General features: G+C 33.4%; 1 long non-coding RNA gene across 1 annotated transcript; it reads right to left on the reverse strand.

The window, feature by feature from the left end:
* Positions 1 to 12,880: 12,880 nt before the first annotated feature.
* Positions 12,881 to 16,233, reverse strand: LOC143045050 (uncharacterized). Its single transcript, XR_012968849.1, has 2 exons — positions 15,758 to 16,233; positions 12,881 to 14,689 (listed from the first exon to the last, which is right to left on the reverse strand). It is a non-coding gene; the product is annotated as an uncharacterized LOC143045050 (long non-coding RNA).
* Positions 16,234 to 17,448: the final 1,215 nt, after the last annotated feature.

Genomic DNA, 17,448 nt, shown 5'->3' on the forward strand with positions numbered 1-17,448 from the left:
AAGGACTATTCTAGTCGCATCGAGCAATTTAAGAAACAGACGGAATTTTGCCAATTGTCGAGAGAGGGCAAAGCAACAAGTGTTTCTGATATAAAAAAATCAATTCGACGGTCTATAAAAAAATTGACAGCAAATATAGAAACCACAACTTTATCACATCATCTTGATGATAAAGGATATACAGATTCCGAAGTTGATAGTAACTTTAAAGAAAGTAGGGAGAAAGCAGAATACATTCTTGGTTTTATGGATACAAAGCTTTCCAATATCAAAGACGTTGTCCCTCTTCAAGGTAAAACTTGGAGGGCTTGGACAAAATACTGCAAAACATTGAATAAGTCTAGCCAGTATACATCGATTCAAGAAGCAGACACAATTAAGCAAAAAATGAGAGAAGTAAGAATCAAACAATTATATATTTGCAAAAATGTAGGGCCATTTATGAAATCATTCATTGATATAACTGTTAAATATTTGGATCAAGATCTTTTATTTGGCTTTTTTATTTGGTGGCTGAAATTATTATTGGATGATAGATCAAGACTTGTTCTTCCAAAATATCTAGCAGAATACCAACAGGATTGGCAGGCACTAAGGTCAGTCAAAAATCAAACACAACAAGACGTTATGGAAAACTTAAGAAAACAACTCAACAAAAGTGAATTTGAACTAGCAGAGGCTTCTTTTGGATTAGAACATTTGGTTCGAGAACTTGGACAAATGTATGAAACAATGAATGAGTGTAAACTGGAATCTCCGGGTAATATGCATATTGGGGCCAATCTTGCAACAATTGGTGCAAAAATGCTTTTAAGCGGTCAACCATTTGAATTAATGGATGGAGATGCGGCCAACGTACCTTTAACTTGGGTCAAAGCTGTACTAACTGAATTAAAACATTTGATTGGAGACAAGAAGTTATTGGCATTATCTGTTCTTGGTGTTCAAAGTTCTGGAAAGTCAACATTACTAAATACAATGTTTGGTTTGCAGTTTGTTGTAAGCGCAGGTCGATGCACCCGTGGTGTCTTTATGCAGCTAGTCAAAGTAGAAAAGAATAGCGTTCCAGTCGACTTCATTGTTGTTATTGATACAGAAGGTTTAAGAGCTCCAGAACTAGCTGATCAAAAATACAGTCACGACAATGAATTAGCAACTTTTGTTATTGGTTTAGGGGACATCACCATAATCAATATTAAGGGTGAAAATACTGCAGAAGTCAAAGACGTTCTCCAAATAGCTGTTCATGCCTTCTTGAGACTTAAGCTTGCAAACAGCAGATTAAACTTGAAACAAAGTTGTATATTTGTTCATCAAAACGTACCTGCTTCTGATGCTAATGATAAAATGATGCAAGGAAGGCAAAAATTTCTGGAAACACTGGATCAAATGACGCAGGAAGCTGCTGATCAAGAAAATATAGGTGATATTCACTCGTTTAGTCAAGTCATAGATTTTGACTGTAATAAAGACGTTTGGTACCTGTCAGACTTATGGAATGGCGATCCTCCAATGGCACCCATTAACCCAGGGTATTGCAGAAGGGTCGACGAAGTCGGAAATACCATATTATACGAAATAGCTTCAGTCCGAGAAACTTATCTTACAATTACTAATACCATTGCAAGGATTGAAGATTTGTGGAAAGGAATACTCAAAGACGATTTCGTATTTAGTTTCAGAAATAGCTTAGAACTAAAGGCATATAACAGTATGGAGCAGAAATTTCAAGAACTATCATGGAAATTGGAAAAATTTGTTTCAGAATTTGTTCTTTCAGAAGCAAAAGGCCAACTTATGTACTGTACGAATGATGAAGATTTGGCGAATTCCATACCAAGGATTCTAAAACTCTGTTCGAATAACGTTTGTAAGCAGGTTGGTGTTTTGAACAATGAACTCGATATTTTTGTTGACTCAAGTTCCCTAAAGGACATTATGGTTCAGTGGAAACAAAACAAACAGAACAGACTGAGGATGTTATCCGAAGTTTTAATTGACAGATCAAAAGTAGGTATTTTGAAAACAAAGGACGAGATTCGGATTGAAAAACTAAGAAAGAACGTGCAAAAAAGTCATGAAATGGAAATTAATCAACGCGCACAACAATTAGCAACCGAAATGAGAGGAGCAAAACCGACTGAGGATATTTTGAAACATAAATTTGATCTCATGTGGGAAACATGGATGACAGAGTTTAATACAGAAACATCTGAAGATAGTGTATCAATTAAACAACATATTGAATCTGTTATCTGGGACAAATTTGGTGCGGATGCTGCATTTTTGGAGTGTCAAGCAGATGATTCTGAACCCACCACAATCATGATGGAAATAAATGAATATAAACCAATAAGAGACGCTATACATTCTAGTCTCCAAAAAATATATGGACCAAAGATAGCTTTCAATATGGTAGAAATGTCGGATGATGAATTCCAGATTTTTCAGGATTTGATTCGACTTGAAGGAAGTATTGGGCTAATAGATATAGTTGATTGTCATATACAAATTCGGCGATCCTTGTTTGGATTTGGAAAAGACAAGGAGGACAGGGATATTTGCAAGAAGCAAACTGTTTACTCAACTGATTCACTTTTGCAGAAAATTGAAATGTTCCTGGACAAAGAGATTAATTTGAAATTTGATGTCAAGTATGCTGAAGACATTTTTGAGATAATACACCGTCACATTGAAAGTCAAAATAAAATTTTGTTGAAAAAGTTCCATTTTGCTTTGACACCGGACTATAGAATTATGGTCACTAAGCATATAATAAGGTATGCTATAATATGGTTCACAAATCTAAACGTAAACTACAGAAAGAGACATATTACTCAATCAGCACAAAACAAGACTCTGAGTAATCAACAGAAACTTGGAAACGTTGTTTTAGGTTCATATAGAAAAACGAAACCAAATAAAAAACTGGTGAAACTTGAAGGAAGCATTAATGCATCAGACATTCTGACAAACCACATAAGTATGATAAAATCATACGACAAGAAAAACTGGAGTACATTAATGGATATGAGAAACGATGCAGTTGCAGTAACTGATAAGATGTTGAAGAAAATAGACACAAGATTGGTTGAATACACCGCACAGGATGTGCGATTTGACCTTTCGTTTGCAACCGAAATACTGTTATTGATTTCACAAGAAATAGATAAACATAATAAACACCTGGAAAACACTTACAAATTTAATCTGTTGCCACCATACAGAGTAATGGTCGTCACCCATGTTCAACCTTTCATTACAGATTTTTTCGTTCATTTGAATGATAAATATAACAAGAAACATAGTCCCAAAGGTCAAATGGAGGAATACAAAGGAACTGTTTGGACATTGTTTAAGAATGTTGTGGATAGCAAGACAGAAAATGTAATTGCATCAAATTTCTTTAGAAAAGCTATCTGCAAGGCTGTAACTGACCATTTAGATGAGCTTCTTCCGATTCTTGTAAAGGAGCATGTAATGATGTCATTTACACATGAAAAGTACTCGTTAATGAAAACGATCATGATCGATTTAGCTGAAAAAGAAGACTTTTATAATTTCTCTGTATTCATAAATGACCCTAGTGAATATACAAGAATATGGATGAATCAGTATATAACTAATGAAATATTTGATCAAGGAGGGGACAACTGTACCATTTACGCACGTCTAGCGCAATCGCAAATAAAAAAGATAATGAAGCAGTTATCAAAGTGCTTTTCAGAAGCATCACGTATTTGTCACAATTCTGAAATGAATGATATAACAAGCTGGATACAATCATTCATTCAAAATAGCAGAGAACTAAACACAATTCCATTTGCAAACGAAGATTTTGTCCATGTGCAAAATAGACATGTGGAAGACTTAGAGAATTATACCGAAATTATTACCGTTGACTTGGAGGATATTGAAAAAGACATCTGTATGCCCTATCAATGTACTACCCAATATACCGTTCAATGGAAGGAAAATCCAATTTCTGGAATAATGGAAAAGCTGTGGGGTTGTACAGCAAAATGTATGTTTTGTGCAGAACCTTGCAGGCACACAGGTAAAAGCCATATCGAGGAAGATATCCCACATCAATGCATACAGCACAGACCCCAAGGAATTGGTGGTTTTCACTGGGAAGATTCGGAACATCTTGTGACAGAGTTTTGCAATTTTTGGGTTCAAACACAGCAGCGCTATAGATGGGGAGAGAAAGAAAAGAAAGAATACAGATACTACAGGGAATATAAGAAACATTTTCCAGATTGGGATATCGTACCCTCGTCTGACACGTCCAAATATTGGATGTGGGTAATGAGCAAATATCCAAATGACCTAAAAGAAAAATATAGTGTTAAAGAACCAAATTTGCCAGCAACTTGGAAACTCATTACTAAACAGGAGGCAATAGACAGTCTTTCATTTGTTTGAGAATCGAGTTGTTTACTGTACTCGCAATGTATTGTAAACCAACGATCAAAATTGTTTTCATGAACTGTCTTGAAATAAATTTTCCAAATTTGGACCTTTAAAATTTAAACTACCATCAAACAATAGATAATATTTCATAACAGAAATTGACAAAAACAAATAAGTTAGAACAGCTGACCATAAAAACCCCAAGAACCTGACTACTCCGAGAAGACGGCTAAACAAAACATGGTCAAGATAGCCTGACTTGTTTTCAACAGGAGAATGCAAACACTGTAAACGCACTCCGTCTCGCCCCTTTTGGAGTTCATGCGATTCCCTCAGATTGGATTTGATACTGTGATTTACCTGTTTTATCGATCAATAATATTTGAACATTGATAAACTACTGCTGCCAATACTTTGTACTAAATTTACATTCACCTTAGTCTCTTTGTGTCATAAAGTTAAATGATAAAACAGTGTTCAGTGTGAATATTTTATTGATAACTTAAAATATGAACTAGACAAAACTTTTTCTATACTTTATTTCAAGTTCAATTGAAAATATGCATTAAACATATTCACGATATTTTGAATTCGTTGTTTAGCAGAGCGTGAGTAAAAGGAAAATGTTATCTCCTGTTTATTGTTTTTGACAAGCTCTATATGAAGTCTATATCTAACGAATAAAAGAACAATTCGTCAAGAAGATAAGCTAGAGCCTGCATCCTGGTGCAGGATTTTATCGCTACTTTGAAGACTCATTGTTGGCCTTCGATTGTATTCTACTATTTGGTCGGGTTGTTGTCTCTTTGACAAATTTCCCGTTTTTATTCTCAATTCTATTGATTATCGTAGAACATGACTCAATTATCTCTCTCAAAATTCAATTAAAAAGGAATGAACGAATGCACGTAGAAAGTCGTGCATATCGTTCTTTGTGTGTTTATTACTAGAATAACACTATAATTAACTTTTGTTACTTATATTGAATGAAATAGATTTATGTTTTTATTGTTTGTATCCAGTTAGATGCAGTAAGCAAGTTATATATATGTGTATGTACAACCGTCATTGAATTTTGAAGGTTATTAAATCCTTCCCAAACTGTTATAACATCCTTATATATCGTAGACTAGTGCTCATTTTGCTGACTCGTGTCCAAACGATTAAATTCAGTAAAAAAGGTCTCTAATTGACTTGAATGCAAGCGCATTTATTGATTTAAATGTTAACTTTGTAAACCCTCTAATATCAGAGAACCTTCCACATATCATGCTTTAAAGTACAAAAGAAGCCGCATATGTGCGTCGATCCAAATTGTATTGCGCCACACGTCATTTCTTGGTACTATCACATGACCTTGTTTACAAACACTGTTCTGAATAAATTCCTAAACTTACCTCATTACTATTTGAACCTCTAGTAACACTTTTTTTTTGCATTTAGCATTAATTTGTTATATTGTTTTTAGTCCTTATTTTAAGCCATCATAAAAAAAAATATCCATACCGGTACCAAAAAGTATCTACAATTCATTATCAATGGAGAACAGATCTTCAGTGTCATCCAAAACGCTTTCCTCACAATAAATGGTCGGCCTTTGTTGGTGTTTATGTATTTACTGAATAACCCTATAGAAACAATTATTAAAAATATTTGTAAATATTGCTTATTTTGAAAATCACCATTCCGTGTACATTATTTGGGATGTATGTGTATTAATAATAAAAACTAATGTTATTTATTCAAGTTAAAACAATTAGCTTAACTATATTGACATGAACATATGGTATATATGATTGACATGCAGTATGCTTATATATTCTATAGAAACAAAAACATGTGAACTTTTGACTTTAATAAAGTTATTTTGATGTGTTCCAAATCTTGGAATTGTATTTCATTTTGTATATACCGCTTTTCAAACGGGGTTTTGGTGATAGCTACCACAATAATATGACAATGAACTGGTAAAATATATGTACATTTTTATAAAAATGCTTTGTGGATTTTTGTAGATTTGATGTAACGCCATATTATATGATTACAGAATTAAAGTAAAATGTATTGATAATTCTTGTTTGTATGATCATTTGTATCCTTCTGTCACAAGACCTTGAGATAAACTTTATGTTTTTTCAACTCCATAATTGGGACATTATCCGTGTACATTATCCGTGAAATGTCTCGCCTTCTTTACTAATCATTTATATTATGTTGATAGCGTCACCTAAATATAAAGCTTTATTACAACTGCCACATAAACTCAAAATTAACCCAGAAAACGAAACATTGATCAATGAACCATGAAAATGAGGTCAAAGTCAGATGAACCATGCCAGGCAGACATGAACAGCTAACAATTCTTCAATACAACAAATATAGTTGACTTATTGCTTATAAATTAAGAAAAACAGACCAAAACACAAACACTTAACACTTAGCAATGGACCGTGAAAATGAGGTCAAGGTCAAATAAAACCTGCATAACAGACATATAGATTATAAAATATTTCCATACACCAAATATAGTTGACCTAATGCATAAAGTATTAGAAAAATAGACCAAAACTCAAAAACTTAACTTTGACCACTGAACCATGAAAATGAGGTCAAGGTCAGATGACACCTGTCAGCTAGACATGTACACCTTACAATCATTCCATACATCAAATATAGTAGACCTATTGCATATAGTATAAGAAAAACAGACAAAAACACAAAAACTTAACTATAACCACTGAACCATGAAAATGAGGTAAAGGTCAGATGACACCTGCCAGTTGGATATGTACACCTTACAGTCCTTCCAAACACCGAATATACTAGACCTATTGCTTATAGTATCTGAGATATGGACTTGACCACCAAAACTTAACCTTGTTCACTGATCCATGAAATGAGGTCGAGGTAAACCCTGTGTTCTTGGATGCCTAGGTCTTCCTGTTATTATTTTAACATCTTCTTCGCCGGGCCAAAGTTTTAAAGTTTCTCTTATTACTGCGTTGCAAAACTCTCTCCCGTTGTCATGCTGTAGGAAAGACGGAAGACCAACAACAGAAAACACATGCACTGATAAATTGTGTGCTACTTCATCTGCAGACTTATTCGTCTGAGGCCAGAAGAAATTAAATTTTGTATAATAGTCAATGTAGTGACCGATCCAACAGTATTGCCCGTCTGGGTCAGCACGCCTGTCAACTAAGTCTAACTGCCCCCTGTGCATAAAATATTTGGATGTGATAGGCGTCAGTGGAGCAACGTTTCTTTGTGGCTTTTTACATGCACACTGAACACATTCTTTGATGAATTCCATGCAAGCTTTTCTGGGAACCCATAATACGTTTGTTCAACGTCCTTGTACAATTTATGGTATCCTGTATGAGCCCTAGCTCCCTCGTGTACAGACTTAAGTACTTCAAATATCTTATCAACTGTAACAACTTTTTTCCAATAGGCGAGACTTCCCATTCTTCTAGATTCCTACAGAAAAATAACTCAATTAAAAAGGGAAACAAAAGAAAATCTTAAATTATATAAAAAAAGTACATGATACTCTTATCAAAAGAGATACAGTTTTAAAAAACAAAATAATATGAATAGTAGTTTGTTCATGTTGTTCCCCCTTTTGATTAAAACATGTTTAAACGATATATATCGGTGCAAAATTGGATGGTGACAATGATGATAATGATGTAGAGGCGGATGATGGTGATGATGATGATGTAGAGGTAGATGATGGAGATGATGATGATAATGATGTAGAGGCGGATGATGGAGATGATGATGATAATGATGTAGAGGCGGATGATGGTGATGATGATAATGATTATGATGATTATTGGTGATCATGGATGGTTGATAGGTCAGATGCATATTCAGCACGCTAAGTAACCATTTCACCACTGAACGAAAGTTGACATTAGGATAATAGGAGAAAACACAAGAAGCTGATAAGGTTATATGTATAAGGCAAACTAAATAAAGATTATTCTTAAACCTCACCTCATTTGCGGGAATGCAGAGTTCGTTTTCCATTCCAAACTCAGGACAATTGATCAATGCGAATTGCTTCTCCTTAACATATTGTTGGAATCTCGCTGAATCACTTTTCCTATTTATCAAAACACTTCTAATTCTCTCAGTTTTCTCACAAGTAAACAGCTGGTTTGACGGTTTGCTAGTCAAGTTCCTAAATATTCTAAAAACTTTTCTTCCCACATTTTGTTTACTTCTAAATATTCTAATAACTTCAATTCAGTGATCAATATTAATTTCGTGTACATGTATTACTGACATGCTAAATAAATGAGATTAACGGATTAAATTAACTCGACTTTTTTAAATAATTAAAATATTGTGTTTTTATTCCAATTACTATTGAAGATTTTATATTAATTCGAGATTTCAGTTATATTGACCGGTAATACACATTCGTATCTAATGAACTTGATCTACTTATTAAAATCAGTCCGACCGTACGCGTACGGTCCGACCGTAAGCGTATTTAAACAAAAGTATGCATACGGTCCGGACCGTACGCGTCCGGTCCAAATATTCATACGGTCTGGAACATAGATCTATACATACACATTTTTCTGAAGAAAATTCTTTAATTTGTCCAAATTTAGAAGAAATTTACATTTTAATTTTTTTTAGCTTCCAGCCAACAATAATTATTATCGAACAAGTTTTACGTATGCAGTTACCTCAGCGTGACCTTTCTCGTAAAAATCAGGAGATCGCAACACGCAAGTGCGAAGGGGAAAACCAAAACGTCAGAGAGTCAACAAACGCAAACATCGCTCCGTCATCCAAATAAACCGTATACTGTGGATTCATTTATCTTCGTGGGTACCAATTTTCGTGGTTTGAGGAAATTTGCATATTCGTGGATATTTAATTTCGTAGTTTTGACAAAGTATGCATATATTCCTTTAGAAAATTTGCAATTCGTTGAATATTTAAATTCGTGGTTTCCCGGTACCCACGAAATCCACGAAAATTGGTATCCAACGAATAATAATGAATCCACAGTATATCTTATTGTACATGTTATACACGTGCTTACATGAATATAAATGTTTCTTTGTTGATTGATGCAAATTGTATTGTCATCATAATTATGACAATTTTAGCCTATCTTTATGCATAGGGTCTTAAAAGTAAAAAAGATAGAGAGAAAACAACAAATAAAATCACTAAGGTAACATTTATATATAAGCAAACACAACCAGATGTATTGAGATGAAAATTAATATCAAAATGACGTATTCTATTTCCGCTGAGCGTTCAATATTTTGGTTACCTATTTGAAAACGTTATACGGAGTTTCCTGCTGTATTATGTTTTATTCTGAAAGAATTATAATTTGGAATATTTTTTCTCAAATCTGTCATCAATTGAAATCTGCAAAAATAAAGACTTTCTGAATATCGAAACATTGACCAGAATAGATGTTTTTGTTTTATTTCAAGGAACATGTCATTTGACAATAAACAAAGCATAAATTGAATACCTGTCCCGTGAAATTTTGTTAAACTGCATATTCATGCTATGAATGATTCCGTTTATCATGACATATCATGTATATGGGCTCACCGGAATTTTAAGTCTCGAAAAGAACAGTGACAAAATGGAAAACGGATAAAAGAGGGACGAAAGATACCAGAGGGACAGTCAAATTCATAGATTGAAAATAAATCGACAACGCCATGGCTAAAAAGACAAACAGACAAATAAAAGTACAGAGTCACAACATAGAAAACTAAAGACTAAACAACACGAACCCCACCAAAAACTGGAGGTGATTTCAGGTGCTCCGGAAGTGTAAGCAGATCCTGCTCCACATGTGGCACCCGTAGTGTTGCTTATGTTATTACAAATGCGATAAATAGTCTAATTCGGTAGGTTACATACCTGAAAAGGATAGGATATTGTAGTTACGACATAAGGAACATATCCGATATCACCTGTGAAACGGTTATTCCATAACAGTCAACCAACTCCTAATTGCGTCCTTAAAATTTACGAGGGGACGATTTCAACTTCACCATTTGGAACTCATGGTTTAATAGCTTCCTTGTGAGCAGCAATCCTCTATCAAGGAAATCATGATAGGAAATACAAGACCGGGAATATCGTATCAATTAGGAGATATATACTCCGTATGCAGGCGTTGCTGGAATGTTGCTACATAGTAATGGAAAGTTCACAACTGGGAAACTGAAGTCCTCTTTTTTCGTTAAGTTTTGTTTTCAACCGACCCTCATTGTCAATTTCTAGATACAAGTCGTCAAGATGTGAGGTAGACTTAACTATCTGTAGTATCCTTTATCTCTATGCGATAGGAAAGATTCGTTCAACATAGTCACCATAGTCACCAAATTTTATATTATTTAGTGAGATAACAACATTTTTATAGCGGTACATAGGTTAATGGATATTGCTAACTTCTTATCTTTCTTCCTAAGAAGTTCATGTATGATGTCATTTACCCATATATTTATCATAACCTTAATTATTTACACAGCAAACGAACAAAATTAGCTGATCAACTCTTTAAATGGACCGGTTTTAAGTAAAACGAAATTCTTTCTGAACATAATTGGTATGGAAATTTAAAACAATCGCATTTCGAATTGAAAACATTTTTTGTCAATTTCAATGTGTATTCTATACTTTCATACCCCAATTTCCAAATTTTTTTATTAAGTGTAGTATTGCGGAGCATAAATGGAACGGATATGAACTCTGGGCCGGAGATTGGAATATTCCTGACGACGACTACTAGTGTATATGTTACTATTTAATTGGTCATTCTACCACATCTCATAATTTTTATAAACTTAGTTACTTTTAACAATGGACAAACCCATACCTACATGTAGTTAGCAATAAAAGGCTGCGGAATGATAAAATAATAATTCCAAAGAGAAAATAAACTTAATCAACGTTCGAGAAAGTTTAGAAAAAATGTCAAAACCCCTGTATTTTCATTTACTGGATATCTTGCAATGTATCCAGTTTTCATCTTTTTCGATATTCAGATGCAGATTACCTATATAAATGTGAGTGTATATTTTTTCAAAAAAATGTGTCCACCGAAACACCAAAATGAGAAAGATATAAACATTAACAGGTCAAAAAACAAACCAAATACCGTACAGTAACTTTTAAAAGGTCCCGACGTGAATGACCGAGATAATAAATAGTAAAAAGATGCAGAAGAGTAAACGATCAGCCTGGTTTATACCAGTACAACAATTTCCGAACAGCTACGGCTCACAACGAAATAACCATATGATAAAATTTCGTACTTTGGTATACAACATATCCCTATTTTTACATCAAGAATATGGCATATTTCATAACAAAGAAATTTCCGAAAAACAAATATGATACAAATAGGTGAGCTAAGGCTCCGTGTTGAAGGCCGTATCTTGACCTATAATGGTTTACTTTTATAAAGTGTTACTTGGATGGAGAGTTGTCCATTGGCACTCATACCACATCTTCCTATATCTTATGACAGAAATTAATCAAAGACAACCCCTAAATTTCATGCTCCTGACTTGGGACAGGCACATAAAGAATGAGGCGGATTAAACTTGTGAGGCTCTGCTCTCCAATACTTGGAACAGTGATGTAAACCCAGATGAAAAGGGCGATGTTGTACAAAATTTCACAAATATCCTAAAGATCGTTCAATTTAGATTACGTCTCCTACTACTTTTTAACTGAACAGAATAATATATCTCTAAATAACAAAATGGCTGAATAAAAATCCAAATCACTTGAAGAAAAAAGTGAGAATTCATTTTCATTTAATAACATATATAATATAAAAATTACACTATTTTCAGATAACGATTTGTTTAATATTTTAAACATCTTTGATTTCAGTACGTTTCTCCATCGTCGTAACCGCAAATCAATTAGAATAAACTGTTATCACAGAGTTATGTCTCGCTTTTTTTTGTAATATTGATAATGCAATGTTGAAATTACAATAGCAACACTATAACATGTAAGTTTTGCAAATATTCAAAGTCAAAGAACCATGACTGAAGGTACATGTCTAAACAATCTCCATGGTAATGAGATGTGCCAATGCTAATACAACTGCATACCAAAAACCATTGACTTATCATAAGTAATTCCCTTTAAACAAACATAAGAACAAACTAATACATGTCAACTAAACAAAATTTCAAAGTCAACAAACCATAACTGAGGGTCAGGGTAAAATAATCTCAACGGAAATGAGATTTGCCTATGCTAATACAACTGCATACCAAATATCCTTGACTTACCACTGGTGGTTCCCCATAAACTAGACCTAATCACAAACTAATACATTGTTGACGCCGGAAACAGCATACCTATGTTTCGCTTTTTGACTCCGTCAAGCGAGACAAAAATGAACTTGGTTACAAAAAATATAAGTATAAAATAACATACATGATCAGAGTTACATTATTTTTTATTTAAACATGCAGTATAATCGACATGCGATAAGGCAAAAACAAAATGTAGTTATGGTTCTTGCCTCCAACTAATTATAAGTGTTTCTGGTGATGCACCGTTAAGGTCAAGAAATTTTGGTTAAGCACCCCTAAAGTCCAGAAAAATCTAGTACGTACATTATATCATAAAAAATATTTAAATCATCCCTTGATAATTTTTTTTTCTGTCGGGGTGCAGGAAACTAGTATTTATTTCACGGTTTTGCCAGTATTGGTATGATGAAGCACTACCATAAACAGCAACATGCCATAACCAAACTTTTAAGTAATTTGATTTCAAATAAGATATCATGGCTTCCGAATTCTCTTTAGGGGTATTTTTTGTTTCGAAAAGTATAACAAACATTCGATTATTCAAAGTGCTTATGTATACTTTTTGATGAAAGTTTTACTTATAACAAATAAAGACCTTTTTCATTAAATATTACAAACATTCGATTATTCAAAGTGTTTATAACAAATAACGGCCTTTTTCTGAAGTATTTGATAAAAACGTCAACAGGGACTATTTTCAATATGAAACGTAATGTAGCACTTATTTATCGTCATTTAATCAATTAGCCATTTCAGAATCCAACAAATTAATGGTATTCTCAAAAACGTGCATAAAAAGCTGTAATTGGGTAAAAACGTTGTAAACAATGGAATTTCACCAATGACGTGTAGTCATTTTAACTTTGGAGTTCGAATAATGGAATTACCAATAATCCTTTTCTCCATGAAACGGCGAATATAAAAGCAGCATTTTATACACTATTGAGATCATCGTCTGTGTCTTTTTCCCCACAATTCAACTTTGTAGTTGTTTCCAGCCTTCGATTAATGAATTATAAGATTTATAGTCTGGACTTGATAGTTTATCTTTCAAATCAGAACCGGAAGTATAATATGACATAAATCCACAATTATGTACAACGTTTATCTTAAGTAGCTTAGAAAGGATTCCTATGAAAGCATCTTCCATTCGGATAATTCTTGTGAAAGGAATGGAATAAGCAAGACTTTTGACTACTTTCATATTCGTTAATAGTGTTCCTCCGATTAAATATTGGGGCCAATAATCAAAAGGATATTCTTCTAAACTCGTAAACCATTTTGAAGATTTATCTCTATACGGTCTTGAAATTATCATTTTGTGTCCAATGATCTTTTTTTCTGTAGTTTCAATATTATCATTGGCAAACTGAAGCAAACGCCGGGTGTTAACTAGACGATCATCATCTAGAAAATGTACATATTTAGTGTTAATATTACGCTTCACTAACCAATCGATAGGAATAATCGTTTTATATACTAGACCATCGTATGTATCCTTGAATCCAAACTGGAGAATATCGCCATATTTTTCATATTCAAAATCAACGAACGGTTGAAAACTTTCTAGATATCCTAAAACGAACAACGTTTTCACACGAGGATTTTTCTTTGATCCCCAAGTGTTCCGAATGGCGACCCTCTGTCCAAAATTGCCCACAAATGACTTCACAATAAAAACTATATCGAAACTATCACACGATTCACTGCCACAGTTCTTTGGGAACGGGTCTTTTTTAATGACATAATGCTTAGTAACATTGTTCAATGGATTTTCTGTTGTCCGACCAGTAGTTGCGATTTCTTCAACAACATCAATTAAATTATGTAATGGGTATGTAAACTGAAAAAAGTAAATCTTTTCTCCGGTTGACCACCTCCTCAACACCAGCAACACAAGCAGAGTGCAAATTATCCATGGCCATTTCTAGCCTCTGGAAGAAGAAAATAATATTAAAATCGTCAACGTCATAATTAAATACTATCTACACATTTCTATTTATTTTTTTTGGTGTGCTGTTATCTGTCATATGAATCTAAAGTCAATTTTTATATTATTTCTCATATATTTAAGATTCTAAAAAAAAATATTATAAAAAAAAATAATGCTTAGTAGATCATGAAGAAAAGGTAAGTCGAAAATATTTGAATGACGAGCGGACAGAAGGGCGACTGACGGATAATGAGATTGTTATCGATTAAGAAACATTGGAATTCTCATCGGTCGGACACGTTGTTTTTTTAAATTTCTACAAAACTTATACATGTATATACAAGTAATGTTTTAATCTATATTTGAGTTATTTTTGAAGATTTATGTTGTGTTGACAATATATGCAAAGTATTCCTTTTACGTAACCTTTCTGTTACTGATGACACACTACGAATATTCTTGTCATTTTTTCTTTATTATTTTGTTCAACATTTTGCACCAAAATCGTGTTAAATGTCACCGGTGTAAATGTAACCGTTGATGTGTTCTCCTTGCAAGTATAGATGTCCTAATCAAATGTCTGTCAAGTACTTTTACGCGCCTATCAGCGAATGCAATTTATCATGGATAAGTCTGTGGATGTAACTTGTCAGTATCATATCTCGCAAATGAAACTTACATCTCTAGATTATTAATAACATAACTTAATATATCCCAGGCAAAGATTACCTTAGCCGTATTTGGCATAAATTTTGGAATTTTTGGTCCTTAATGCTCTTCAGCTTTGTACTTGTTTAGCTTTATAACTGTTTTGATTTGAGTGTCACTTATGAGTCTTATTTAGATGAAACGCGCGTCCGGCGTATTAAATGATATTCTTGGTACCTTTAATAATTATTAATATAGTTTAACCAAAAGATTTCTACCCATAGGAAACTATATTATCTGGTGTTGCATGCTTGAACTTAGTTTTCTGTTACATCTCTAATACAATATTTGTATTACAGTATTTGATTTCAGTATGTAATATAATATCAGTAGCTTAAAAAGGGGTTCGAAATCAACTAACCCAAGACAATTCACAAATCTCCTTGAATGTTGTAACACAAATCCGCACACAAGAACCATAAATAATGTTATCCTGATTTAGAGTAATTTCTCGCAATTTGATTGGCTGATATTGACGTAATAAATTTCAGTACATTTTTTTATTACGTCAATTGGAATTATCTCCCTTATAACGTTGACCTAATAAACAAACATTTTTTTAACGTTGCTTTATAGTCTTAATATTTTCCATTTTTCACAGTTTTAGATTAATTATATAATTATATTTGGTTGATATTGTCCTAAATATTGAATTTGAATTTATAAATTTGTAATAGAACAAAATCAGGATAAATTCGTTACACAGTGTGCAACTGTCCTAATACGGAATTTATCGGGTCAGTAAAATTCATATCGGGTTTGGCTTCGCCTCACCCGATATGAATTTTATTGACCCGATAAATTCTCGTATTAGTACAATTACACACTGTGTAACTAATATTACAAAGGTTCATCAGGAATAGCGTAACAAAATTCCGCAAACAGGAACCACCTGGAACGATGCAACACAAAATCCACTATCAAAATCAAAAATTCACAAACACACATACAAACTCATAATTCAACAAGTAATCCAAGATACCCACAAAATAACACGAAAGGGAAACATCAAGAATGCCAGGGAACATGGACCACATCATTAACAAGCCCTTTCATAAGCCTTCCGTTGACATTTTGCATTTGATGATTGATTGATTGTGCTGGTGGTTTAATGCCACTTTCAGAACTACAGGTTATATCGTTGTCGCAAGTTTTAATTAATGGAGGAAGCTGGAGAGCCAGGAGAGAACAATCGAACTTCGGTAGAAAAACTGGTAATCAAGGTCAATTGAGATTTGAGTCGAACGTATCATTTCCTTTGGCTTTTGTTCGTGGATTTGAGGACATTGCAAACCCCATTTCACACTACTGATACCTAACATTTTTGAAACACTAGTATTGTTTCTTGTCTTTTATATCTCGAATATCCATGAAATTATTGCCATTACTAGTAAACAATCAATAAATAATCAATCAATCCTCCTTCTAAATATTATAGCTCATATGAGAAATGTCCATTTTGACCATTGTTGGCAAAATAAAAACTTGTCGCGAGTGAAAACTGTGACTTTTGCTTTACTGTGAAACTGGATATTCTGCTATTTTATAAATTTCAAAAGAAGATTTGTCATTAGTAACCGCGGAGGTATATAACACAATTCTTAATGTGTATATATTGCAAAACCGTTACTTTTTATGTGTTAAATATATAACTTTCCTGGCTTTCAAATGTTTGTTGCTGTTTTTCATGAATGTAAACACAGGAAAACGCTTCGGTCTTCAAATCTGTAAAATGATTTGTGAATTTAAATAGATTGTTTTCCATTTTTCTGTTAGTTACAAGTTCGTGCAAGCCATATTTACTATTTGCCCATGCGCTAAAGTTATCTATTAAGTTTTATTTACATTGGAATTTGAATTTGTCATACCTGTAACACAAGCCACCTAGCAACATTTCCAAACACCTCATTTGGAATTGAAAACAGAAACCCGGACAAAATATTTGCTGCTGAAGACAAATAAACTACACGTGATAAAAAGCAGTTGTAAGAGCCCCAAATATAGAAACTTCAATAGGCATCAATGATGCAAGGGAGAAAAAAAAAGATTTAC

This window comes from Mytilus galloprovincialis, chromosome 9 (genome assembly GCF_965363235.1).
Source record: "Mytilus galloprovincialis chromosome 9, xbMytGall1.hap1.1, whole genome shotgun sequence".
Taxonomy (NCBI): domain Eukaryota; kingdom Metazoa; phylum Mollusca; class Bivalvia; order Mytilida; family Mytilidae; genus Mytilus; species Mytilus galloprovincialis.